The sequence below is a fragment of the Nilaparvata lugens genome, chromosome 3 (assembly GCF_014356525.2).
Source record: "Nilaparvata lugens isolate BPH chromosome 3, ASM1435652v1, whole genome shotgun sequence".
In the NCBI taxonomy this organism is placed as follows: domain Eukaryota; kingdom Metazoa; phylum Arthropoda; class Insecta; order Hemiptera; family Delphacidae; genus Nilaparvata; species Nilaparvata lugens.
This window is the reverse complement of record NC_052506.1, coordinates 26,097,990-26,125,652: the sequence shown is the minus strand read 5'-3', so window position 1 is coordinate 26,125,652 and position 27,663 is coordinate 26,097,990. Positions and strand designations below refer to the sequence as shown.

At 33.9% G+C, this 27,663-nt stretch overlaps 1 protein-coding gene across 1 annotated transcript in view; it reads left to right on the top strand.

The window, feature by feature from the left end:
- The first annotated feature begins 7,994 nt into the window (after positions 1 to 7,994).
- Positions 7,995 to 27,663, top strand: part of LOC111044962 (proton channel OtopLc) — a 100,674-nt gene continuing 81,005 nt past the window's right edge. Inside the window, exon 1 of the mRNA XM_039423401.1 lies at positions 7,995 to 8,428. The gene's annotated coding sequence lies outside the window, so the exon portion shown is untranslated. The remainder of the gene's footprint in view (positions 8,429 to 27,663) is intronic.

Genomic DNA, 27,663 nt, shown 5'->3' with positions numbered 1-27,663 from the left:
TTCAACAGGATGTCCAGCAGATTCACTTCAAACTGTCAGCACTTCATATATATAATAACATTAGTGCTTCCCAGTGAACCAATACTGACACACTATAGGACTCGACAGGAGCTGTCTTCATTTCACTTCTAACAGATTGAAGTTTCAGAATAAGCTTATTCCCCAAATGGCAAAAGCATGTCTATGTCCTGTACAATATAACCATTTACACTACTCTTATTATTATGTATAATGTTATGTAATCTACATTTAACATGGATTTTTGAGTGTTATGAGCTTCAAGGGTTAAATAGCATGGGGAGGGAGGGCATCTATATAGTTTTCAATATACAATACCATTGAATTTCGTAACTTTAGTGGTAGGCCTGAATGGCATAGTAGGGTGAACAGTTAAATCTGTTGAAATATATTTATTTACCAGTTATGATTTTGCTGTCGAAATTAATAGAAGTCTGAGTTTTAAGTGGATGTTCTAATGTACAATACCATTAACTTTCGTAACTTGAGTGGTAAGCCTGAATGGCATAGGGTGAATGATTCAACCATTTATAATATTTATATTAATTTACCAGTTACGATATTTCTTTCAAAATTCATAGAATTCTTAGTATCAAGGGGATTTTAGGTTTTGACATGAATAACCTCATTTTTGATAGTCTTGCAATTTTTTTAAATAAATTTATTCATTCCTTTGTTGAAAATAATTACAAAATTTTGAATGAAAATAAAAAGGCATTCGCCCAAAATTTGTCTTATCCCTAATTTAAAAATAGAATATATACGATAAGCAGTCTAGAGGTCATGTTCATAAGATTTTAGGGATAGGCTATACTCCCTGCTGTTACCCTATTCTTTTGACGATATTGTTAGCCTTTGCAATATACTTTAACTATTTCTGCCAGAGATTTTCACATGATTTCATAAGAGATTTTGATTTACATTTTATTCAACCTTCTACTCTTTCAAAATACTAGGTTATTCTAGTTGTTACAGTTAGCACAAAACCGTTTATTATAGCTTCTGAAGTATTCTTTCATATTGTGAAATTTTTCTTATTCGTTAGACTCCAATTCTATCATATTCTACAACAATTCTACCAAGCAAATAAGAGGTACAACGTGATTCTTCTTCTCATACATGAGTCCTCATATATAAGTTCTCCGACTTAGCAGAAAATTCATTTCTCATTTTCCTCATCCTCCTCTTTCCTCCCCGTTTTTATAACTTCTGTCCTTTTCTAAATATTCAATTCAATTCCATCCCCTCATTCTATTGCTCCTCATTCCACCTCCTCTTTCTCTCCCTCATTCAATACAATTCTAAAAAAAATTTTTCAACAATAAAATTTCAATTGAATGAAATAAAATCATTTCATTCAAGAATCAAGATGCACAACCTACACGAATCCTCTCCTCCACTCCCTCCTCCCCCTCATCCAATCCTAATAATCTCATTCAAAACGCATAACCTACCTGAATGAACTGTTCATCAAATATAGGCTAACATTACTATTATACATACAATGAATGTGTCACACAAAACAAGCTTGTCAGACGTGTGACGACAATCTGTGAGAATACAATGACAGGTGTGGAGTGTGGAGAATGACATGGGAATATGATTGAAATCATTGCCTGGCACAAACGACAAACAATACTGTAGTGAGATCCATTTTCTACTGTCAGAATTGGTTGAATGATAAGCATCAATGTTATTCACAAGGAATGCTGACACAGTTCAAGTAAGATTTACTTTGAACTGTCATCATTGGTTTTAAGAAAAGCATTGATATATATATATTTTTTTTGCAAAGCTTTTTCGTATTTTGCTTTTGACAAATAAATTCAAACTCAAATTCAAATAATTCAAGGATGGCTGAAACAGTTAAAGTGATATTTACATAGAATTTTCAGCATTGGGTGGATGAGAATCTATACGAGTTGTAGCTATTGATAGCTGGAGTTGATAGTCTATAGTGAGGTCCAAGTTTTATTGCAGTGTAGAAAGGTGGGAGAACAAAGTTGCCAATTATCTGCCTTGCAACGGCCTTTTATAGATGATAGCTGATAGCAGTATATATGATTTAATATCAACTGTTTATTCTTGTTTGAAATAATCAAATTCGTCAAAAAATATATTTTTCAATGATTAAAAATGATTTTTTTAATTGTGATTGAACAATTTTATTTATATGGAGAGAGGTAATACATTGACAGACAATCAATGCTTTTCGAATAATTTTATTAATATGGAGAGAGATGATTGACAGACAATCAAGGCTTTCACAATGCACCAGCTTGAAAGTATTGAGGAGTAGAGAGGATTGGGAGGAAGCAGGTTGCCACTATAAGAAAACAAAAATTTTCATGGGTCTGTGAGACCCATGGTCACCAGTTGAGGGTTAATTATATTTCTAAATTGCTGAAAAAATATCTTTTAACGTTGCGGGGCTAGAAAAGGATAGCGCTTTATGTTTTGTCGAATGATAAACAAAGATATCAACACCAATGTCAATCAAATACTGTCATTATAACGTGGAACTCACTATAGCAAAGAGAATATACAAACGACTCGGAGTAAAGAGTGGTAAAACTACTCTTTAGTAGTTTGTAGTTTCGATTTTTCTATGTTTCTAGCCTGCTACTATTCTGTGCTCCCAAAAATTATTGAAATGCAACACAAATAATCTGGTTTACACTTCTGTGAGACTGTACAATGTAACAGAGGTCAAAGGTCAGTGAGTTGAGTTTTGTTGAGAGTGTTTTCTCTTTGAATTGGTTTCCTGTCTGAGATGTGTGCGACTGTGCGTGCCCACAATAATTCTGATTCAGACTAGCTGCTGACAAAAGCCCGACTGATTGATGTCCCAGATGCGAGCTCGCATGTAGCAGCACGCATAATGTACGTGAATAAAGATGAGAGACGAGGATGGAAGAAGGAGGAAGGTTTAGGTGGAAAAAGGAGAAGATGATAGAGTGTCCAGTGAATGGAAATGGGAGACAAGAATGAAAGATGGAGAATCGTTGAGCTAGAAAGAGGAGATAAGAAGATGAAGTGTCCAGTGGATAAAAATGATAGGCAAGATTGAGGAAGAAAAAGGAACGAAAGTGTAGATGAAGGGTCCAGTGAATAAAAATGATAGACAAGAATGAAATATGGAGGAAGGTATAAGAGGAAAAAATCAAGATGAATGGTCCAGTACACTCATATCACCTAACCCTTCACCTCTATATTTGAAAAGATTGAAGTACATCTCTGTCTTTTCACAGGATAGAGGGCAGCTGTACTGGTGAATGATTGTTTATTATTCGAGATGAGTTCTAGATTCAAAGCAGCAGGATAATTGTTAGATTGAAATGCGGTAGGTAGAAGGTATGAAAGTATATTATGAGACCTAGGACTTCTGATCTTAACTCGAGAAGATTTAGATCAAGGTAAACCTTAGTGATCTAGATTGTAGAACTTTTAAGAGCTCAGTTCAATACAAAATATCGGGGCACCGAGCTTCGTTCGTTATTTTTATTTATTGATAAACAGAACACAATTCTTTAAAATGATCGTGTTTATATTTTAAAGCTGGCTATAATTAAGCTTATGAATTTCGGGGATGAGATATTTTGATTTTCCACAGACCCACTCGCTCACTCACTTTTTTATCATCCCACAGACGACGAAAGTCTCAGCTGTTTTTCCAAGGATGAATTATCCTTGTCGTTCAGCGAGTTTCCCAGGGATGAGACCTAGTGCAATCGAATTTTTATATCATAAACCTACTAAGTTCCAAATTTCGTGAAAATCGTTAGAACCGTTTTCGAGATCCGTTGGACATAAATAACCATATAAATAACCAATATATAAATATATGCAGAAATTGCTCGCTTAATATAATAGGATTCTATTTATTCGTGTAGTATACTCGTACGAGTATACTACCATAGAGAAACAATAGCGTAAGTAGATATCTCATGGTGTAGGGCGTTTATGTCGCAACTTTTACTGTTAACTCAAGCCGATTATTGTCGATTATTGTAGATTTTTACTGTTCGGGTGAGTGTATGAACGGCATAATATGAGAGACTAGGAAGAACTACGTGGACTATTGGTTTGAGATAACAGTAAAGTTGCGACATAAACGCCCTATACCATGGAATATCTTCTTATGCTATTATTTCTCTATGATACTACTCTCATTTTGAGAGTTTTACCTTGAAGTTTCTGACATTACCCACTATTAATCGCAAAAGATATTTGTCGAAAACGTAATAAACTATTCCTCTAATAAATGTTGAAAAATAGTTTGCTAAGCATACTTTGTCCAATGAATTCCGAAATCAGATTTTTTATTGACCTGATTTTTTTCGTCAATTCAGAAATAAGTTGAGTTATGACTGGTAATTTTCATTAAAAGTGAATTATTTTCTTTCTCTGGTCGTGTGCCCCCTGAGAGCTAGCGCCCAAAGGCCTATCAAGACTATTGGGAAATCCAGCCATGGCAACCAATAAGAAATAACGGAAACGTAGTGACTTTCATGTGATTGATTCAGAAGAAGGAGGTCAGATTTTGAGATCATATTCTTTCGAAGCATATCTTTATGGAATTTCAAATTAGCATCTAGGTTATTTTCAAAATCCATGGATTTTCATATTTCAGAATTCAAATTTCTTTGTAGACTGAATATTAATGAATTCGAATTTGCGTCAGAAGTGCATTTGCTCTAAAAATAAATGATATATTCGTATGGGTTTTCATTAAAGGAGAGTCCCTTACTAGAAGGTTCCACTTGGTCTGAACATATTTATAGTTTATACCGTTAATGGGCCTCACGACACACTTCAGCCGGGATCGACAATAACTGCTCATTCGACATCACGGGTGTGACTTAGCTAGAAACCTGGCTATAATTTGCACTTAAATTAGCCTAGAAGTGCTATTTCAATTTCGGTAATCGAAGAGTTCCATCCTTCCATCTAAAAAATAGAATAATGTGCATTATATTAGAATGCATCCCAAAATCAAAAGACCTCACTTCCTCCTCATCAATGTTCAAGCTCTGTGTCTCTGTGAGTTGTTGTATTCATTCTCAAGTTAAGTGCAATAAAACTACAAGTCACACAACCACCCTCCTCCCCCACACTACGGCCATGGTGTGGCATCCTTCCTAAAAGTCTATAGATCATATTTCAGGTGAAGCCTGGCTGAAGATCATGTTACTCCCGAAAACAACCTTCAAGGGTCTTCACCTTAACAATAAAAAGCGTACGCATATTATTATAACTACTTGAAAATTTTTTGGCTCCCTAAACGTTTTTGGTCCTCATGTTCAGTCTTCTCTCACATGATTAATTTAAAAATAAAAATTGAAAAGAGTGTTTTCGATTACTAAGTGATGATATATCGGAGACAATACATTCTGTAATCCTTTTACACAACTTGAAGTGTTAATAGGAAACAATTGTTAAGGTGTTGATGAATCCTCTTCTTATCTATATTCTGAATAGTTCATCGATATTTTCATTCCATTCCATATATATTATTATCTTCATCTACTCTAATAACATTGTAAGATGAGGGATGAAACGAAGAAATGTCAAGAGGGAATTTTCTCACAAATGAGTGATAAGGTAAGACTATAATATAATTAGGATACAGTAATATGAGTAGCTGATTGATACAGTAAGTTTACTTTAGTAGCTAACTATGATTCAAATAATACAATACTTCATTATTCGAATAGTACATTGATAATTCATAATTCTTAAAAAATTGAAATACTTCAATACTTGAAAACACAAATTTAAATTGTCATCCACTTTTTATAAAAAAAAGTTTTGCGTTTTCATTTTAGAAAAGTACCACAACATCACAACACAACTGTAAAACTTCACTACTTCATAACTCTAGAAGAAAAATTTGAAATACTTCATACTTCTAATAGTACAATACTTAATTATTTGAAATGATCTATCATTAGAAAAAGCTTTCTAGTTGAAGCATAGAATTATAGTTTGTGTAAAATAAGTTGAGACTTGGCCCTCCATCCGAAGAAATTTGCAGTGTTGTCAAATCGTGTAAAATTGCAACTTTCTCAAATTTCCAATTCAACGTCAGAATTGGATGTAGAATTATCATCCCCGATCTCCTAGTAGTACTGAAAAAGCTTCCGGGTTGAAGGATTGAAAGGAAATTCAACTTTCATGATAAAATTGGAAACATCGCGAAGATTTGTTTTTCTTTTGAATATCACTTCTCTCAGAATCATGAGGTCCTCTCTGCCACACAACCCTAAAATCGTAGGTGTGACAACCATAGAATCGTAGAGAAACTATGGTTCTCCATGTTCTTTATGAACATAAATTGAAAATATCTTCTCTAAAGAAAATATGTTGACCTCTAATTGGTTCTTCTATGATAGAATACATTGAATTTAATTTCATACGGAGTAGCCTTCTGTCTTATGTGATGGTTCACGACAATCAATTTTAAATGAATGATGATTATTATCCACCATCAATCATGATAGGGCCTTATGAAGTAACACATTGCATTAGTTCATCTACATAATGATTTCTGTATAGTTTCTAACAAAAAACAAACAGGAAATCCTACCCTAATTGAAGTGAGAAGCTTTTTGTGTGGCAAGGATTTTATGGTGATGACGTATATAATCCATACTTTTCCACCGATGCTAACCATTTAACCATGTTATTTTAATAATCCTTCTACTTGTTATTGCAGTGGGGCGTTGGTTGGTTGACGATGTGGAGGGAGAGATTGTGGTGAGAAGGTGAAGTAGTAGTGAAAGAAAGTGAAGTATTAGTAAGAGGAAAATGTCGATAAAAGTGATGGAAAAATGAATGAAAGTGGAAGTGAGGTAAAAGGAGTTGGGGAAGGAAATGGACGAAGAGGAAGAACAAGGAAAGGAGGAATGGTGGAGAAGAAAAATGCATGAATAAAGGGGTAGGAAAAGGGAGAAGAAGAATAAGTAATTATTGAGAGAAGGAAAAGAGAAGAAAGAGTTAGAAGAGAACGGATGATGAACAGAGAGAAAAAAGGGATAAAAAGGAAATGACAATGCGAGAAAAGGATGTAAATGATGAAGATTGAGGGAAGGAGATTTGAAGAAAAGAAGGTGGTGGAAGAGTGAGAAGTAGAATGAGACCAGAAGGAGGAGAAGAAGATAAAGAAGAAGAAGAAGAAAGATCAAAAACAACAAGAAAAAATACAGATAAATTAATAGACATAGTATTCCTGGATTAGAATGTCTGAAATTGGAACGATTGGAAAGATGAATTGGTGCGAAGGATGGAAGGATACACGGGAGATAGAAGATGAAGAAGAACGATAAATGATTAAAAAGCTGCAGGAATGAAGAAACAGACGTTCATGGAATTCAACAAGAGTGAAATGAAGGCAAGAATTATGAAAAGAAGGAGGAAGAGGAGGAATGAGAATGGCAGGATGAGTAGAATAAGAAGAAAGTATTAAAGAGAAAGCAGAGGAGGGGACAAATTTGGAGGAGAAGGAGGTTACGAAGAATAGGATAAGCAGAAATGAATAAACAGCTATTCATGAAATTGAGGAGAATAAAAAAGACGGAGAAAGAGTTCAAGAAGAAGACAAGAAGAAATAATAATTGGAGGAGGAGGAAAAGGGAGAATGAGATGTGTAAAAGAATTTTAATAAAACAGAAAAGGAGAAGGATGAGGAAAATCTGAATAACAATAAAACATACAAAAATAGATGAAAAAACACCAGGAGCAAAATCCCTGACCAAAATGTAAATGAACAGAACACCAATATAGAGAACTAGTGAATACAGAACAAGAGCAAGTAAAGGAAAGAAGCAGAACAGAATATTATTTACAAAACTTGGAGGGGAAGTGCGTAGTTCCGGCAGCTACGTAGGCCTACAAGCGCCACTCACCACCCCCTCACGCACAGGGCCACGCACGAGCCGGGAGGGTGCGCTTCCGTGCGAGAGGGTGAATCAGTTGTGGAGGGGATGAGAGGAAACTTCTTCTTACTGCCTGCCAGCTTGCCGCTGCCTGCCTTCTCACTGGTTTGTTGTTTTTGGACAACGTCCGATCAGCTAGCAGCTGCAGTAGAGTTCTACCACCTTTTTAATCGAGCTTAGAAGTGGTGTCCCGAGTGTGGTGTTCCTAACAAGTGGTCGTGGTGCTCTGTGTTGTCGTGCAAGTGTGTGTGTGTAAACACTGACGCTTTCGTGTGTCAGGTTCTGTAGAGTAGTATTATTTTCATTTCGGAGACATCGTTAGGTTCTGTATTAATATCATTTCAGACATATTGTTGGGTCCTGTAGAGTGGCATTATTATCATTTTGGAAACTTCGTCTGCTTTCAACTTGAACGACAGCCTGCACCTTATAGGACACGCAGCGATGTGGTTCCTACAATAGTGATTGGCGCGGTAAGTAAATGATTTGATTGTATGGTATGAGATGTTGTGGTATTTTTCCATAATGAAACCTGGTTCTGAATTATAAATTAATTTTCGAATAAATAAAAGTGGTATTGACAATATCAAAGTCTTATTCTTTCAATTACGGTAAGTAAAGTTGATGCTTCAAAACAAATCACTAGAAAACTAATTACTAATCAAACTAAATGAAAAATAATACCAGAAATGTTGTTGTATTAGTCAAAGAAGACGACGATGTTGTAGTATTGGTCCTTAATGAGATATAAACATCATAATGTTGTGTTTTCAACTTTGAGGCTTGATTGTCATTGTTTGATGTAATCAAATTTAGGTAGTGAAGTTGAGAATCTGACAGAGCCGCGAAACTAGAGTACTACGACAACCCTATACAAAATGATAACTTACAGGATTTCTTACAATATTTATGTTGTAGTTGTTGACCATGATAGCATGAGCATTGAAATCCAAGTTATGTGGGGATGAAGACAAAGAAAAGATAGCATGGGATATAGTAAGAAAGATTGTGCTATCTTTTCTCAATTATAAAACTATCTCAGTGGACAAGATAAATTGATTGTCTTATTTCTAAAATAATTCCAAAGAAGTCCGGTACCATATTTCATTTGTTTAAGACTTTGTTTTTTATCAAAAGTTACCTGGTGCCCTATTAGGACACATTGCTAGCTGAACAATCACTGATATTATGTGCTTATCATCCTATGATATCAATATAAGCTATCAATGAGCTACAAATATCGTGAATATATGCTGTCAATGTGCTATTACAGTACAGTTTTTTCAATGAGGTTACATGATTTTTCTAAGCTTCAAAAGAGAAGATTAATGTAACTTTATACAAAGTACATTAATCTATGTTTTTGACACCAATTGAGTTTGTTGTGCAGCGTAAATCAGGGTTTAATCACAATATAATCAACTATTCATGGGCCCTGTTGGTCAATATCATTTCTTTAGATTTAAATTCTCCGGTTGCACATAGAAAGATCAGATATTGATAAACCAAGAATCCATTATCATTGAATATCTTTGAAAACATTGGTTTGATTGACAGGACATGATTCAAGGCAAGATTGAATGATTCACACGATCCTACTTGAGACTTTTTTCCTCCAATTACACAAAACCTATTTGATCGGAGAGTAATATTTTGATGAATTCAATAGAATATTATTTAATGAGAATCATGTGAGTGGGTTGAGATTGATAACTGTAGTCACATCATAATAAACTTCTATTTGAATTATTTGCTCATTTATAAATTAAGCCATTTTATTCAATCGGAGCCCTAGCCCATATATAATTTGGCATTGCATACACTATCAGTGTCGAGCAATAATGATTGGACATATTTTTCCACTAGAAGCTTGAGGAGGTTCTACTTATTTCTTGGGCTACATACAATGTCGAGTAATAATAATTCGAAATATTTTTCAACTGGAAGCTTGAGGAGGTTCTACTCATTTCTCAGGCTACATACATTTGAAAGTATAAGAATATACCATATTGGTAAAATGTGTTAACTATTAGAGCTATAAATCCTACCCGTAAGCTACAATTCTCCAAACATTGCCAGAGAGCCTCAAGGAGTTTGATAAGGACTTATCTTTTACAGCTCATATTCCACGAAGCAGTAATGTTCCGAAATACACTTCCGGTTCAATAGATAGAACACCGAACTCAAGACAGTATTTAATGGTAAACTGATAAGAATCTGCAAAAGTTCTAGATTTTGCCCGAACCTCATTAGAAAGTACTGAAAAGACGAAAAATAGATTTTTTGGTCTCGCTAGTAACGAATTACATAATACTGTATATTACATATAATTACACATTACTTTTACAAATACTGCATAGATTCTACATGGGATAATAGAGAACGTAGAGGCACATATAAGGACAATGTTCTATAGTTATTTCCTCTCTGTTACACAGAACTGCTAAATATCTGCATATCTGTGATGTGACTTGAGTACAACTAGAGTACAAAAGCCATTAGATACAACAATAAATCAGCAAGAATTTGATAGAAACAAATTCTGGTCGGAAAATGTTCTGTTAGAAAATACGAGTATATAACAATATCAAATTTTTGTTTATGAGATTTGGTATTCACTACAAATAAATTACATAAATAGCTCGCATATCATGCACGATACGTTCTTATCTATCTGTTATCAGACTCATCCAAATGAACAGAGATAGTAAAATCCTCAACTATTGTTTTCGGAATGAAAATAGACAAGTTTCAATGAATGCAATACTGATGTACTCTATAAATGTTTATAGAATATTATTATTGCGGCACTAGACTATAACAACTCCAGTCGACTACTATAATAAATACCTATAAACAATAAATTGTTAAGATTGACGTTTCACTCGATCCACCCACCTATCCGTTAATATTGAAATTTTCAATACTACTATAATTTCTTATCATTGACAAGTGATACCAGTACAAGGCACATTGATTACAAAAATAGAATTTACGTACAGGAGCCTTGATTAATGATAGGGTTAATTTGTTGTATGTTTATTGATGCAGTCATTATTCCACTTGATTGATTTATAACTAAGGAAGGAATTGATCATTAAAACGAGGAATTAGATATCACCATCGTAACGTGATCCAATTACTATTTTATTCCTGTGTATTTAATTTAATCTTCACGAATCATAGAAAATGCACTATGTTCTATAGTTATTTGAATTAGAAGTTGAATGAATATCAAATGACTATAAGTTGAATAAATAAAATCATCAGTTTTCCATTGTAGCTATTCTATTAATTTGAATATTTTGGCCTTTACGATGGAATCGTGAAGTAAGATTATTACTAGATAAATAAAAGGAACAACCGAAAACTGTTTCCCCACCCAATATTCACTTTTCTTTTACAAGGCTACTACAATAATAATTGAAATGAGAAAAAAGTCATCAAGTCCCCTAATCATAATAAACTCATTAGCCCCCTAACCATAAACTAGCATGTTGTTTTCTAGCATTCAATGTTGTTCACTTCATTCTATTTCGACTTGAAAATTATTCTAATTAGTCGAACCATTAATTTATTATTAAAATATTAACATTTATTTATTATTCCATTTTTCACCCGAACTATGATATTAACAACTAACTATATAATAGAAATATTGATATTACAATTTATTAGCAACTATGATATGATTATACTACAGCTATGATATGATATCAACAGAATATATAGTCTAATTATTATTAAACGAAAATCCCAATTAAACGCTGTAAATCAATAAAATGCTGTTGTCAATATTTGCAGTAGCAGAAGTCTTCGAGGTGATTTACAGCATTCAATTGGGATTTTCGTTTAGTAATAATTATTCATTAATTAGCATTTGAACAAATGCAACTTCCAATTTATTTCCATCTGTAGATATAGTTTATTGAACAGATATGGCAAGACCTGAAACAATAGTAACCGACGAAAATTTAGATCCTGTGTTACTTCCTAGAACTATGTACACAGATTATTTACAGTGCTAGAGAGCTAGAGCCTTCAAAGGCTCCGTTCTCATCAACAAACACAAATTCCTGTGTTCTATTCTTACGTCTGATGCAGACGTCTTCCTTCCATTCCCATTCAGAGAGATTTCAGATCTTCCAATCCCCTCTTCAATTGAACTGTCCTACCGTCTACCGTCATCCCTCACTATTACAACCGAAGACCTAATCAGTTCACCCTCACACTCTCACACTATCTCTCTCTTCTCTCTCATTCTCTCTCTCCCTATCTATCAATCTCTCTCTCCCACACTCTATCACAATCTCTCTTTCTCCCATACATTCTCACCCCTCCCACTCAATCCCTTCTCTCACTCTCTTTCTTTATTTACTTTCCTCTCCTACATCGATGACTCACTTATATATATAAAGAAGAAGGCCTTTTAATCTTCTCCAGCACAAGTTCAGCTGGTTGCTGAACGAATTGTCAATAAATATTTGATTAATGCCGGCTAATCCCTCGGTGATGTATCGTAATAAACATTCATGAGGATTAGGTTTTTGCAGAGTATCTAATTATTGCAGGGTACTAGAATGGGAAGTGAAGGATGCTTAATGCCTGTATTATGAGAAATCTTATTACATTATACTGAAAATTGAATGATATGAGTGATGGAAGTAGAAAAATGTTCAATCATAATAGTCTGTATTTTGAGGATGTACGTGAGTAGGCTTTGATAACTAGAGCCTCAATTTGAACAGTGACTTTAATGAAGATCTTATTAGCCACAGTATAATAAATATGGTAGATCTACGATTAATAAAAACAATATAAAGATCTTGTAGAACCCTTTATTTTTTAAAAACTTTAAAATACCTAGTTCAACAAAACTAGTTTCGACCATAACTCAACTTGAAAATGACCTAAGTTAGGGTCGAGACTAGTTTTGGTGAACTATTTAAAAGTTTTTAAAAAGTGAAGGGTACTACAAGATTTTTATATTGTTTTTATTAATTTGTTAGAAAGTAGCCCATGTGAGTGAAGTGTTTTTAAATCTATGATCTACAACATCTTTTCAACAATCGATTAGATATGCGGGTAATGAAGTCGGAGAAAAAAACCAATAGTAAAACAAAATCTCTATCAAATCTTCAAGAATCTTCACAAAGTGTGAACATTTTAAAAAAACAAGATACAAGCAAAAAAGATAATTTATTGGAAAGCCAATTCAAAATACTTAACTAAGCGACAAACTTGAGAAAATATTGAAGCAATGTTTCAAAGAAGTGTTACTAGAATCATTTGAGACCCCAATAAAATATTCCTGAAATAGGACAGTCTTTCAATGGTTTATGGTTTTTTATGAAGTTGCAAGATGTTGAATAATAAGAGTTCAGGCTTCAGACTTCAACTTCAAAAGAACAAGGATCTAGGTCAAGAAGATTGGAGAAGAAACATTTATTGAATGCATCAATTTGAAAAAATATTTATGCAAAACAACAAAAGTGCTGTACATAAAAATGGTAATAAAAGTTTAGAAATATCTACTAAAGAAGAGAGTGAGCTCTGATTGTAGATCTATTATTGAACACTGTCTGGAACTGCCATACTAATCCCAGTTTTAGAATTCATAATGAAATGAGCTGCAGTTCATGCAAATGATCATGTAAAAGAAGTTAAAGCTAAAAAGAGTATGCCGTTACTGTCATACACTACAACGTATTTTATTGAGCTTTATTCCAATCGCGATTATTATAGAAAACAAATAATGTAAATTTCAGTGAAATCGTGATTGTTGCAGGGGAAGGTACATGTGGTTGAACTACAGTTTATCCGTTCAATTTCTCTGTTCTTTACTTGTTTCAAATCTGATCAGTGTTCATTTTTGGTTATCAACAGACTTATCACAGGCTTCAGTAAATCAAATCTCGTATTCGACTGTTTTGATGAACACTTTCACACATGCTGTGACTGGAGATATGAATAGTCTCAACACGGATGTATTTGGCATCAAGTTTTAAAATAACTCTGGAATGGAAGGTTTTCTTCAATCGACGGATTGAATCCATGGGTGGTCTGACAGTTCTCTGCCTCACTCTCTCTCATCTGATTTCTGGCTTTCGTCAAAACATTCTGATAGCGGTGACGACGTCTTATCTAATGGTGGGGTAGTTAGTTGCATCTATTAGATTTATTATTTTTCTTTTTGATTCACACCACATGACGCCTAGACCCTACTTTCTTCCTTCCTTTCTCTCACTGACTCTCTCCTCTTTTTCTTTATTGTAAATCTCATTTCCATAATATATTTGTTTCCTTCTACTAGCAATTATTAATGTTTTCTTGCAGGCCTATTAGTCTTTTTTTCACTTATTGTCTCTTTCAATTGTATATTTTCTTTTCGCATTCTTTTTCATTCCTCTCCTCCTTCTTTCATACTATTTTCTCCTTCTATCATCAGCCAATTCTCAACACCTTCTTCTCATTTTCTGATGTATCTATTTCTTTATTTGTTTATTTTCATCTTGTGTAATTTTATCTTTTTGTATGTTTACCTTTTTTCTGTAATTTTCCTATATTTGATTAGCATCAGCCTATTAACAGCTTCTTTCTATTGTAACTTTTCTCTTTGTTTGAATATTTTCTGTTTCTGCCATTTTTTCCTTATTATGATTAATTTTCTTCTCACATTGCACTTTCTCTCTTCATTATCAGCGTCTGTTAGTTTCTCTTTTGAAATAGTATTTTTATGTTGTAGTTTTCTTTATTTTAACTCTCCATTGTCCTAGCATACCCACTATTTCTAAAATAAGCCTACAGATTGAATATGATTAAGAATACTCCATACATTGCATTTAATAACTAGGTTAAAGTAATGGTAAATCATGAACATTCATGTACTGAGACCATAAATGTTCATTCTCACACGAGAACTATATTATATCTCAAGGAAAATAAAATCTCTTTTTACCTTTTTGCATGCATATTTTCCTATCATTAGTTCAGAGAATTAATAAAGCTCTTGTTTGGAGATTTCTTACTTCTTGAGAATTTAAATTAGAATTGAGTATGTAAATTACCTTGTAAATTAGCTTAACATGCAATCAATAACATATATTTCTTGAAAAAGTTAAAAAGATTGTTCACTCTCCATTAACACAAATAGTATGACTCAAAAATCATTTTTTTTCGATAACTGTTTCACTGATAACAAAAAAATGTAAATTCAAATGCATGACTGTCTTAGTTTTGTCATACACTGACTAGTCTCAACTATTACATATGTGACGATTGATGATGCTTATTTGGAAAATGAAGGCTAGAAATTGCACATTTAGCACATCACACACAGTAATGAAATGCATTGACGATATCAATCAAATTCCAACTAAAATCCCGTGATACACCATGCAGGAATATCTAGTGGTCGGTAGGACTAATCGAAAGGGTTAATTAGCTTCTGAAAATTGATGTTATATAACCTGCATTATAGTTTGAAGCATCGCAGAACTATAATGCATCAGCTAGGTTCTAAACTAAAAGCTTCATAACTAAAAGTAGGTTCAAATTTAGACAGAAATTACAGAGTGGGGTGTTTCAGGTTTGCTTGTCAATGCAAAATGAAACGCACCGTCGCTTACTTGTCACGGCATTTCCAACACAAGAGTAGTAGAGATAAAGAGAGAGTGACAGAGAGCGATAGAGGAACAGTGAGAAAGAGTTTGAGGAGTCTGCTGTTCACATGTTCAGTTGCGTGACGAAAACTATTCCAGAGCCTCCCGAGAAGGGGAAATGTTTTTCTTGTGCACCATTTCTGAATGACTTTGTAATTTAGGTGAACATTCATCCCATTTATTACGTGCATGCTAATAGTCAGTGCAGTGCATAGCTTGATGGTACAGGAGGTCAGGTGGATTAGGCGTCAATTATTAGAAGATACCAGTAATATTATTTATTAGTTTTTCTAACATATCCGAGATTGGAATAGATGTAATGGGGATTCCGACTTTGCTTAACATTAGATAACGAACGACAACAAGTTCAAAGCCAAGTAGAATGTTGATTTTCTACATTTTAATAACAAAGGCGGACTTCTGGATATTCTGGATTCTTTCAAAAGGCCGAGAGAATGTCGAGTCTCAGCATTTCAATAACAAAGGGTCATCCTCAGATGAGTTTTAACGATCAGATTCATTTCAACCAAAACAACACAACCAATCTAGTTTTATCATGAATTTGTTACTGTATTTTCTTATTCCATTGCGTTTCCAAGCTTTTGTAACATATTTCTATCAATTTCGTATATTAATTTATTTCGTAACATGTAACAATTTGATAATCTTCCATTGCTGTGTTTGCTGTTTTAATCGACATTTTGTAACGTTTATTTAAACCGCTAATTAGGGAGGGGCTTCTTTAGGCCAATAGCAGACGTTCACCTTGATAGGTCACGGCTTCTATCAATAACGGTGATCGGCCGTTATTAGTATAAATACTTTAGTTCAGTTTACTCAGTTTTCTCTTTACTTCAGTTTTACTCTACCAGAGATTGATAATGGTGTAACAGCCGAAACCGGTATCTCGATTTTTGATAAATCTGTGGTTTGACAATTATTCAGATAATCAATTGAGAATTTGACATCTTGTGGAACCGAACTCCTATCCCCAGTATAATATCTAGTACAATATCTTATTTTTTGATAATATTATTGATGTTGAGTTCCAATAACCTTCAAAATCCGATAGCATTATTCTACATTGTTCGAAAATGCAGTAACATTGAAAATATTGTCTTTGGATACTACCTATTTTGTTAAGATTTATAGGCTGCTATTCCAGTTGTTTGGGCAGAATATACAACCCAGGCATAGCCCTATCAAGCCCTATTGAGTCTAAGAGGAACTATGAAGTTGAAATAGTATATTGATGGCTTAAAGGCAATAAAAATCATTTATCATTTATAGTTCATGAAAGGGATTCAAGCAGACATTCACAATAATAAGAACGTTTGAAAGCTATGATGTTTCTATTAATCGGGGTCATTGACTATTTAGCTGCTGCAAACATAATTACTCATCTGACAATTACTGCTTTTAGGCCCAGTCTGACTTTAATTAGCTTAAACTTGGCCTGCTTAACTGCTGAAAGAAGCTGGCACTTGAAAAAATGAGCTATTTTTATCGTAGTTGGTCAATGCATCTCACGGATATATTTCAATTTTGTTTATTATTTTAGTTTGTCGGAAAATTTGAAAGAGGATCTGGGAATATTTATGTAGTTTGAAGTCCCTTGGAAAATATGAAAACCATATTTCCTTTGACGGTAATAAAAATTCATCATCGTTTGGATTGTTTCTCGATTCCTAGTCGAACTATTAATCAAAGATTTCATAAGCGACCACGCACTACTGTTCTTCATCTCTCAGCACGTCAAGAGGCTGGAAGTTGAGAAATTACAGAATCAATAAGAGTCATAATATTCAAAGTCTTCAAACTGAAATTATGAGCACTTAATTTGCCATACTAAGGTGTGTACCAAATTATGTTCCACGAACACACGGATTTCATTCTTTTACTAGCTGATGTTATTCTTATTATTTCTGTATTTGTACAGAAACAGTGAGATAAAGATATAATAAGCATAGAATTAGCTAATGAAAAGTAGAATGCAAGCGTTCGTGGCGCATAATTCTGTACGCACTTCCAATTGCTACTGCATTTATCAGAAGAAAGATGAGTCCACATTTCTAAAATTAAATTGATCCAACAAAATTATCGTAAGAGAAGGTATCGTAGTAAAGTATTGTGTAGGCTGCATCTTTCGAAATATATCATTCGATATTATCAATTAGACTTGGCTTGTCTACTATATTACGTTATTCATTACGTATGCTATAGACAAGAGAAATCCTCTGATTCGATCGATTTTAAAACAACAGCTAAATCTATTGAACCACTTGGCTGTTCTCTCATGATAGTCTGGACTCTAGACATTTTATTGCAATGTTGGTATTTTTAGATTCCAACTCCAGCATTTGGTTTTATAAGTTGGAACAACTTATTTGATTGAGGCTCCACATTGGAACAGAGTTTACAATATATGTACTAGGATATACTACTTTATATTATACTAGGATCAAGATTGTCTATAGATTGACCTATATTATAGGTCCACGTTATAATGGCAAAATTTGATTATCATTGATATTGCTATCTCTGTGTATCATTTGACAAAGTATATAGCACTATTCTTTTCCAGCTCCGAAACGTTGCCTGATCGTTTTTCTAACAATGTAGAGAAATAATCAATCAACGAAATATTTGCTATCCTTGTGCATAATTTGACATAGCATATAGCACTATTATTTTGCAGCTCCGAAACGTTGCCAGATCGTTTTTTAACAATGTAGAAAAATAATTATTAATCAACTGAATATTCAAACTCAATTACGATAATTTACTATTAAATAATAATTGAAGAATGAAATTTTCTTGACAAAAACAATATAATTGATAATTAATTTTAAACAAGTTTTCTCTGCAATTTCTCCTCTGTATTTTCTCTGCGATTGGAATTGCTTCCAAACATAAAAGGTCCAAACAAAACAGACGGATATGATGTAAAATGACGTGACTCATAGCAGGAGAAGCAAGCATGGCTCCTGAGCAACCCTCGCTTCTCAAACTCTCTCCTCCAGCCCAATAATACAGTGGTGCTCCCCTTTCATTCTTGTATGGTGAGTGTAAGGATGCCGCGAGGGTGAAATGTAGAATGAAGGAGAGTCATCGTCCTACGCACAACGCCAACAAAGAACCCAGCACATACGAATCCTTAGCCAGGTTGTTGTTAGGAGTCCATGTTTTGGTTGAATATAATTATTGGAAAAACATTGTTGGTTTGCGTAGTAGCGGGCGTCCAGGGAGAATATTTTTTGAATAATTTGGGAAGGAATTGAAAGCTATTGCGTTCATCAAGAAATGTGATTTTGAATGGATATTCGGATAAATATTGTTGAAATAATAGGAGAATAATATTATTGGAGATACTGTATATATAACGATCGAATCGTTTCTAGATGAAGAAAAATGAACAATGTGAGAGGGAATCATAAAATTGAGAATATTAGAGGATTATACAGATGTAAGGAGAAGGAGATAATAAGGGAATAGAAGGGAAGGGAAAGAATAATATTAAGTGAATAGTGAATAGAAGCTCGAATCATGTTTGAGGATAGAAATATATTTCGTTTATTTATTTCTACGTTGAGTAATACACATGAAGAAGAAGAAGAAAAAAGAATACATTCATAGATATTAATATCATTTCCAACTCATAAGCGCAGGTCAAAGAGAAAAAAGAATAAGAGCCGGACAAAAAGAAGACAAAATTAAGACTTTTAATCGAATATATATAGGCTTACTTGAATAACTGGTCATCTCTTCAATTATTGCAACTTAACTAATGATTAACTTGAGGATGATTTCAACATAGGGTCCATGTTTGTGCTTCGGTAATACCAATAGAGACTTAGATTGGCCACTAACGGTAGGACATGCATGATACACGTCATGTCGTCATCTATTGGTGTGTCATCACAGCGAAAGGCTTCGAGCAAAATTTTTGAGGTTAGGTTTCTGTATCTCCGATTTTTTGTTGTTTATTTTTTCTTTCAGGACAAATTATTCTTCTATCTTTATAATTTGTAATTTTCTAATGTTAGAAGACTCTCGCTGATGACAAAACATGCATGATGTTGAACATGTGTGTAAAGATGTATGTCCTACCTTTAGTGGCCAGCCTTAGAGGTAAGATCGAATTCAATACTGAAAACACTGGATTGTTGTCAAAAATATCACTTATTTGACAACAACCCAGTATTTTCATTATGGATAGATATGACACAATCTCATCTATCTGAAGCGGATTCAATCATTCACAAGCTGAGGTACATACTTTGAAACTACTTTCTGATGGATTCCATGGTTTGACTAGCGATGCAGAATTCAGTACTGTGAAAAATCTCACAAAAGTAAACCTACTGGGTCTAAACCAAACTTGAAGCATCTTTGGACTTGAGAGCTGCACTTGAGTCTGAAGGCGTGCGGTGGAAATGGAGTGGGAAAGTCAGCAATTCTCAGATTTACACAGCAATAAACTTCTCAGAGGGGGTAAAAGAGGTGAGAGTCTTATGAGAGAGAAACAGCGGCAAAATGTGCTAATTGGATGTAAACCCTTCCGTCTTAAACAGCCTCCACTTTTCTGCATTGCAGGCGATTAAATAAGTGTGCTGGTCATTCTCATGTTTGTTGCTTGGTTTCCTAGATGGGTTTGGATTGTAATAGTATCATAAGTCACAAGGATGGGAAGAGGCCTTTTGCAGGCGAGAATGATGTTTCTAGTCGAGGCGTTAGCCGAGACTAGAGTTCCATTCGAGCACTGCAAGACATTCACGTCCAAGTAACTTACACTATTTTCTTTCATAGTAATATAGAAAAGAATAATTGAGAAACAGAAAACATCACCTGCTTGTATTGACATTACTACATGCATTCTATAAACATAACCTAGTTTACAAGTTTCGAATCAGGAATTTCTTGATTGTAGTTGACCAAATTTCCACATGGAGCGCTAAAAGGCGGTTTTCGTACCAGTTTTGCCGTTCCTAATTCGGAACTAGGAAACATACTCGACTGTAAAGAAAACATATGATTTTATTACAGTAAAGTATACTGTAATGAGAATCATATGTTTATTTGTTCTACAATCAGCTGTTTAACGGCTTGATTTCATGGATGTAAAACAGCTGAAATTGAATGACTGACAAAAACATTGTTGTAGTTGATTCGTAGGGTTAGAAAGTACATATAGAATATTAAGTATTATCATAGAGAAACAATAGCATAAGTAGATAAGACGCCCATGGTATAGGGCGTTTATGTCGCAACTTTTACTGTTATCTTGAGCTGATAGTCCACGTAGTTCTTTCCTGTGAAGCTTTATGACACTGGTAGTATCTCATATTGTGCCGTTCATACACTCTTACCCGGTCAAAACAGTAAAAATTGACAATAATCGACAGTAATCGGCTTGAGATAACAGTAAAAGTTGCGACATAAACGCCCTATACCATGGGATATCTACTTATGCTATTGTTTATCTATGGTATTATTTTCTATTGAAGCTTTACTTCAGTTTTACTCTACCAGAGATTGATAATGGTGTAACAACTGAAACCGGTATCTAGATTTTTGATAAATCTGTGGTTTGACAATTATTCAGATAATCAATTGAGAATTTGACATCTTGTGGAACCGGACTCCTATCCCCAGTATAATATCTAGTACAATATTATCATCTTTCGATAATATTATTGATGTTGGATTCCAATAACCTTCAAAATCCGATAGCATTATTCTACATTGTTCGAAAATGCAGTAACATTGAAAATATTGTCTTTGGATACTACCTATTTTGTTAAGATTTATAGGCTGCTATTCCAGTTGTTTGGGCAGAATATACAACCCAGGCATAGCCCTATCAAGCCCTATTGAGTCTAAGAGGAACTATGAAGTTGAAATAGTATATTTGATGGCTTAAAGGCAATAAAAATCATTTATCATTTATAGTTCATGAAAGGGATTCAAGCAGACATTCACAATAATAAGAACGTTTGAAAGCTATGATGTTTCTATTAATCGGGGTCATTGACTATTTAGCTGCTGCAAACATAATTACTCATCTGACAATTACTGCTTTTAGGCCCAGTCTGACTTTAATTAGCTTAAACTTGGCCTGCTTAACTGCTGAAAGAAGCTGGCACTTGAAAAATGAGCTATTTTTATCGTAGTTGGTCAATGCATCTCACGGATATATTTCAATTTTGTTATTATTTTAGTTTGTCGGAAAATTTGAAAGAGGATCTGGGAATATTTATGTAGTTTGAAGTCCCTTGGAAAATATGAAAACCATATTTCCTTTGACGGTAATAAAAATTCATCATCGTTTGGATTGTTTCTCGATTCCTAGTCGAACTATTAATCAAAGATTTCATAAGCGACCACGCACTACTGTTCTTCATCTCTCAGCACGTCAAGAGGCTGGAAGTTGAGAAATTACAGAATCAATAAGAGTCATAATATTCAAAGTCTTCAAACTGAAATTATGAGCACTTAATTTGCCATACTAAGGTGTGTACCAAATTATGTTCCACGAACACACGGATTTCATTCTTTTACTAGCTGATGTTATTCTTATTATTTCTGTATTTGTACAGAAACAGTGAGATAAAGATATAATAAGCATAGAATTAGCTAATGAAAAGTAGAATGCAAGCGTTCGTGGCGCATAATTCTGTACGCACTTCCAATTGCTACTGCATTTATCAGAAGAAAGATGAGTCCACATTTCTAAAATTAAATTGATCCAACAAAATTATCGTAAGAGAAGGTATCGTAGTAAAGTATTGTGTAGGCTGCATCTTTCGAAATATATCATTCGATATTATCAATTAGACTTGGCTTGTCTACTATATTACGTTATTCATTACGTATGCTATAGACAAGAGAAATCCTCTGATTCGATCGATTTTAAAACAACAGCTAAATCTATTGAACCATTTGGCTGTTCTCTTATGATAGTCTGGACTCTAGACATTTTATTGCAATGTTGGTATTTTTAGATTCCAACTCCAGCATTTGGTTTTATAAGTTGGAACAACTTATTTGATTGAGGCTCCACATTGGAACAGAGTTTACAATATATGTACTAGGATATACTACTTTATATTATACTAGGATCAAGATTGTCTATAGATTGACCTATATTATAGGTCCACGTTATAATGGCAATATTTGATTATCATTGATATTGCTATCTCTGTGTATCATTTGACAAAGTATATAGCACTATTCTTTTCCAGCTCCGAAACGTTGCCTGATCGTTTTTCTAACAATGTAGAGAAATAATCAATCAACGAAATATTTGCTATCCTTGTGCATCATTTGACACAGCATATAGCACTATTATTTTGCAGCTCCGAAACGTTGCCAGATCGTTTTTTAACAATGTAGAAAAATAATTATTAATCAACTAAATATTCAAACTCAATTACGATAATTTACTATTAAATAATAATTGAAGAATGAAATTTTCTTGACAAAAACAATATAATTGATAATTTTAAACAAGTTTTCTCTGCAATTTCTCCTCTGTATTTTCTCTGCGATTGGAATTGCTTCCAAACATAAAAGGTCCAAACAAAACAGACGGATATGATGTAAAATGACGTGACTCATAGCAGGAGAAGCAAGCATGGCTCCTGAGCAACCCTCGCTTCTCAAACTCTCTCCTCCAGCCCAATAATACAGTGGTGCTCCCCTTTCATTCTTGTATGGTGAGTGTAAGGATGCCGCGAGGGTGAAATGTAGAATGAAGGAGAGTCATCGTCCTACGCACAACGCCAACAAAGAACCCAGCACACACGAATCCTTAGCCAGGTTGTTGTTAGGAGTCCATGTTTTGGTTGAATATAATTATTGGAAAAACATTGTTGGTTGCGTAGTAGCGGGCGTCCAGGGAGAATATTTTTTGAGTAATTTGGGAAGGAATTGAAAGCTATTGCGTTCATCAAGAAATGTGATTTTGAATGGATATTCGGATAAATATTGTTGAAATAATAGGAGAATAATATTATTGGAGATACTGTATATATAACGATCGAATCGTTTCTAGATGAAGAAAAATGAACAATGTGAGAGGGAATCATAAAATTGAGAATATTAGAGGATTATACAGATGTAAGGAGAAGGAGATAATAAGGGAATAGAAGGGAAGGGAAAGAATAATAATAAGTGAATAGTGAATAGAAGCTCGAATCATGTTTGAGGATAGAAATATATTTCGTTTATTTATTTCTACGTTGAATAATACACATGAAGAAGAAGAAGAAAAAAGAATACATTCATAGATATTAATATCATTTCCAACTCATAAGCGCAGGTCAAAGAGAAAAAAGAATAAGAGCCGGACAAAAAGAAGACAAAATTAAGACTTTTAATCGAATATATATAGGCTTACTTGAATAACTGGTCATCTCTTCAATTATTGCAACTTAACTAATGATTAACTTGAGGATGATTTCAACATAAGGTCCATGTTTGTGCTTCGGTAATACCAATAGAGACTTAGATTGGCCACTAACGGTAGGACATGCATGATACACGTCATGTCGTCATACATTGGTGTGTCATCACAGCGAAAGGCTTCGAGCAAAATTTTTGAGGTTAGGCTTCTGTATCTCCGATTTTTTGTTGTTTATTTTTTCTTTCAGGACAAATTATTCTTCTATCTTCATAATTTGTAATTTTCTAATGTTAGAAGACTCTCGCTGATGGCAAAACATGCATGATGTTGAACATGTGTGTAAAGATGTATGTCCTACCTTAAGTGGCCAGCCTTAGAGGTAAGATCGAATACAATACTGAAAACACTGGATTGTTGTCAAAAATATCACTTATTTGACAACAACCCAGTGTTTTCATTATGGATAGATATGACACAATCTCATCTATCTGAAGCTGATAGTATCATTAAAATAGTAAAATAGTATCTGAAGCGGATTCAATCATTCACAAGCTGAGGTACATACTTTGAAACTACTTTCTGATGGATTCCATGGTTTGACTAGCGATGCAGAATTCAGTACTGTGAAAAATCTCACAAAAGTAAACCTACTGGGTCTAAACCAAACTTGAAGCATCTTTGGACTTGAGAGCTGCACTTGAGTCTGAAGGCGTGCGGTGGAAATGGAGTGGGAAAGTCAGCAATTCTCAGATTTACACAGCAATAAACTTCTCAGAGGGGGTAAAAGAGGTGAGAGTCTTATGAGAGAGAAACAGCGGCAAAATGTGCTAATTGGATGTAAACCCTTCCGTCTTAAACAGCCTCCACTTTTCTGCATTGCAGGCGATTAAATAAGTGTGCTGGTCATTCTCATGTTTGTTGCTTGGTTTCCTAGATGGGTTTGGATTGTAATAGTATCATAAGTCACAAGGATGGGAAGAGGCCTTTTGCAGGCGAGAATGATGTTTCTAGTCGAGGCGTTAGCCGAGACTAGAGTTCCATTCGAGCACTGCAAGACATTCACGTCCAAGTAACTTACACTATTTTCTTTCATAGTAATATAGAAAAGAATAATTGAGAAACAGAAAACATCACCTGCTTGTATTGACATTACTACATGCATTCTATAAACATAACCTAGTTTACAAGTTTCGAATCAGGAATTTCTTGATTGTAGTTGACCAAATTTCCACATGGAGCGCTAAAAGGCAGTTTTCGTACCAGTTTTGCCGTTCCTAATTCGGAACTAGGAAACATACTCGACTGTAAAGAAAACATATGATTTTATTACAGTATAGTATACTGTAATGAGAATCATATGTTTATTTGTTCTACAATCAGCTGTTTACCGGCTTGATTTCATGGATGTAAAACAGCTGAAATTGAATGACTATGACAAAAACATTGTTGTAGTTGATTCGTAGGGTTAGAAAGTACATATAGAATAGTAAGTATTATCATAGAGAAACAATAGCATAAGTAGATAAGACGCCCATGGTATAGGGCGTTTATGTCGCAACTTTTACTGTTATCTCAAGCTGATAGTCCACGTAGTTCTTTCCTGTGAAGCTTTATGACACTGGTAGTCTCTCATATTGTGCCGTTCATACACTCTTACCCGGTCAAAACAGTAAAAATTGACAATAATCGACAGTAATCGGCTTGAGATAACAGTAAAAGTTGCGACATAAACGCCCTATACCATGGGATATCTACTTATGCTATTGTTTATCTATGGTATTATTTTCTATTGAAGCTTTAATTCAGTTCGTTTATGCACAATACAACAAAGAATAAAATCAAAATGTTGCCTTGTGCTAATATTCATTATAGATAAGATGAAGACGACTGTCAAGTCCTTACACCTACTACACCACCTAATGAGAGATTATATTCTTTTCCATCTATGAATATTCACGTATATCCGAATAGAATTTACATATCATTTTATACTAAACTTGAATATTCACATAATAATATCGTTAGAGTTATAGTTCAAAATAGTAGCTTGCATCGCATCTATTTGAGCATGCTTTTTGATGATTAACTACTTCTCAAGTGTTCATATTTATCTGGCCATTAACACTAACTTGAAGATAATGCATTTCTATGAGTTTGTATTATTATTTTTCCTACACTATATTTATTTTGATTTTCATATTAATAAAGACATATCAAGCAAAGACATAAAGCAAATATTTATTCAATAAATCAAATAAATATGTAAAAATTCTACTCATGATTTTCGAAGTTTATTGTTCATTGGGATTGATCATTGAATTTTGCTTTTGGAAAGAGGTGAGAGCTTTGCGGGAGTTGCCATTACGTGATTGGTTGGAATGTTTGCTCCAAGCATCTGATTGGCTGAAATTATCAACCATGTAGCGAAACAGAATGGCGGAATTTGTGTTATAGGAAATGACCACCATGTAACACAGACTGGAAGGAGAAAGATAAGAGGATACATTGAATAAGTTATGCTCTGGGTGTAGTGTATAGTTAAAAAGGAAATCGATTTGATTAGACTCTAGTTTCAATCCAAAAAAAAACCATAAAATCATTATATTTGATAAACGCCTTTTGTTCTGATTAATAAAAGAGTAGAGAAGTATAATGAAATAATCGAATTATGTGACATTATGTACAGTATGTCACAATAATATCAAAAAAGAATTAGAAACTTCCTAACTTGTTGGGGACTTCCTGAATCGACCAACTCCCTTCTCCTCACTTATGAATCATTCTGTTATTCTTACAATTATTTGAAACCTGTCAACTTGTATTGGATATAAATATAATATCCTTTTTAATCGGTCTTGGCTAAATATCAAGACACTTCAAAATTTATGAAATATATGCGAATTATTCAAATTTCTATTTGAAGCCTCCGTTCATTTTCACATACGATATCAAATACGAGATTCTGTAGTTCATTTTTTATCATAAGTGTGTAATACATTTCAATGTCCTGCATCACAGTCTTTAGTTTCGTTCTAATAAAAGACGATGACCACGATCAATTAACTCACTTGAACCAAAAATAGAAGAGACTCATATCGAATGATAACTAGTGGGCACTTTAAGTCAGATTAATTACAATCTAGTTACCAAGATATGTCAACATGTGACGGATTTATTGAGCTGTCCTCTAACTACTTTGTTAGTCAACAGTGCTCATATTCCAATATTCAACAAAAACATTTCTTAAATTTCAAATACGTTATTGCCATGAGAACCAATTTTACAATATTCGAAATATTTTTTATCAAGAAACTTTCCCAAACATTTTTCTAAGTGATCAAATTGATAGGGAGGTTCATGTTATAATAGCATAGAAGAAAGATAGGAGAAAAGCGTTGCCGATTCTCTGCCTTGCCACTGCCTTCTATAGAGGATGAGTGATACCAATACCTACTATTACTAAGTAATAGGTATTACTACTATTACTAAGTAATAGTAGGTATTGGTGATACTAGTATATGTGATGTAATACTAACAGTTCATTCTTGTTAGTGATAAACAATATTATATTTTATTCGTCAAGAAAATATGCATTTCAATGATCCAATGATCAATTTTTGTAATTGTGATGGGATATTTT